Below are 2,836 nucleotides of genomic sequence, written 5' to 3'. Positions count from 1 at the left end.
TTTTCATATAATTTTTTAAATGATTTATTTTAGTAATTATTATATTTATTTAATTTGTTAAAATAAAAAATCCTATATATAATACACATACACTTCTTTAAAAAAAAATAATTACAGTATTCATTCTTCATCCACTTCACTCTTCACAAAACATATTCGCCTGACAAATATGCATTACCTTATGTTAAGGATTCCATTCCATGCCACATCATTAAGCCAAAGTTCTCCACTAACTTACGACCTAACCTAATCATCTATCGCATGATTATTACTTATTATTTCCTAATAATACGTAGTTTTCTAAAATACTTTGTCATCAAAGAGTTGAGAATGAAAGATGTTAAGAAATATTCCCGGTGCATTGCATTACATTATTATTATTATTATTAACTGCAGACTAATACCGTAAGTAAGAAAGACTAATATTGACGGAATTGAGAACATAGCACGGTTTTAAGAACCAGACTGATGAATCTTAGTCACTAAACTGATTCAGTTAAAATAAAAAATCAGTTAGTAACAAATTAGTTAAAAAATAAAAAATTTGATCAAAAATAATTAATCGAATGAACCGTTCAATTTTTTATGATTTTATCGATAAATTGCTTTATAATAATAAAAATACAAAAAAAATCTTTTTTTAATATATATTATACATAAATATATTATTTTATTATATTCATTTTAATTTTGATTAAATTTGAGTTGAATCTTTAAATTTTTAAGCTTTTAATTTTATTGGTTTAATATAATAACCGATTTTGTTTTCGGAATCTTAGACATACCACACTCCTTAGCTTCGGGATGAAGAGAAACAAAGCTTAAAATTAAAACAACTAAATCAGCGTCATGCTGGCATAGCCATCTTTTGTCTTCAACGAGAAATGTCATGCGGACATAGCCATCTTTTTATAATAATAGGATAAAAATTTACGTATAATTATCTCTTCACATAAAGTTAATAATTAAAAATTATTAAATAATAATTTAATTAAATTTATTAAATTATCTAATAATTTTTAATTATCAAATTTACATATAAACAATTGGATATAAATTTTTATCTAATAATAATAATCCATGGTTATTAAGAACTGAAGGTTGATGCAGCATCCTAATTGTTAAGGTGCCTCTAGCATTATAGATAGTCTACGGTATTGGCTTTTTAAGTTCACAATGGCCAAGTATATGGTCGTCCAAGTATCCATAATAATAACTTAAACGATTAGTATCACCCCTTAATTTATTTGTATTTGTAAGGTTGAATTTATGTATGTCCACTAAATTATAATATGAAATGTCCAGGCATATACCGTGAGGATGTTAGATTATTTCTATCTAGATTTTTATTCTTGATATTTGATACACTAATTAAATGTTTACCGCAAATCTAGGCATAAAGACTAAAGGTATAAATAATTATAGACTTGTTACATATACACAATACAAACGTTTTTGGCTTATCATATAAGTAAGGGCCAAACTCAATAAAAAAGACGCTCACTTATACAAATGTGTTAACATGCGCTACTCAATAATTTTTATAACGCGTTCATTCACCATTATAAAAGACGCTCCTTCTTCTTCTTCGATCAAAATCACAACCGTCATTTTTTCTTCACGTTCCTTCTCCTCCTCCTCCTTTTCCTTCTTTTTCTCCTTCTTCTTTGCGTTTCTCTTCATTTTTTTTCTCGTGTTTTATCTTTATCGCTATTTTTTTTATTACTGTTGTTGTTGTTGTATTTTTTTCATTCTTCTCTTTCTATTGATTTAGTAACATTATGTAATTTTTTTTTCTTTGTTTGATTTTTTTCTCACAAGAAGAATTACGAGAATATGAAATAAGAAGATAAAGAAGAAGAATCAGCAGAAGATGAGAGGAGGAAGATGAAAAGTTTTGAATTATACAGAACTTATCAGCACATATACACCGAAAATTCTTAAACAATACACCCAAATATCTTCGTGTTACACCCAAATTTGCTGTAAATACAGAAATATGTTTCCTCTAATGTTGTATTTTTTTTTGTTTTTTTATTATTTCTTTCTTTTTTTTAGTTGAACGAATGTAAATTCATCCTCTTTCAAGTAATTTTGTACCATTATGTGTTTCTTCTTCTTCTTTATTTGATTTTTTTTATTTTTGTTAAAAGAATAAAACAGGAAGAAACTTTAAAAGATAAAACAAGAAAAAAATGAATAAGAAAAAAAAAAGAAGATGATGATGATGATGATGATGAAAAAGAAGAAGAAAAAACAGCAGAAGATGAGGAGGATGGAGAAGAAGAGTTTTGAATTATGCAGAACTTATTAGCACACATATACTTGAAAATTCTTAAACAATACACTCAAATATCTTCGTGTTACACCCAAATATATTCGTGTTACACCCAAATATCTTCGTGTTATACCCAAATACAGAAAAATATTTTTTTAATGCAGAACTTTTACATTACATTCAATTCAAACCATCAACGATGAACAATAATTTCACAAACAAAAACATCATTATTCACCTACAGAATTATAAACTACTAACGAAAACATTAACTAGAATTGAACCACACCTCAACCACTTGATTGGATTTAAGATAATTAATTTCGTTCTGGTTCAATTGATAATCTGAACTTGAATTATTCATTATCTTCAACAACAAGATAATTGATAATGGAGGAGAAGGAGGAAAAGGAAGGAGGAGAAGAAATTCCAATGAAAAAAGAATGAGGAGGAGGTAGTAGTGTTGGTGAGAGAGTAAAACAAGAAGAAACTTGAGAAGGTAAAATAGAAAGGAAAAGATGAATAAGAAAAAAAGAAGAAGAAGATGGTGATGATGAT

The sequence above is a fragment of the Arachis ipaensis genome, chromosome B07, assembly GCF_000816755.2.
Source record: "Arachis ipaensis cultivar K30076 chromosome B07, Araip1.1, whole genome shotgun sequence".
Lineage (NCBI taxonomy): Eukaryota > Viridiplantae > Streptophyta > Magnoliopsida > Fabales > Fabaceae > Arachis > Arachis ipaensis.
This window is presented reverse-complemented; position numbering follows the sequence as displayed.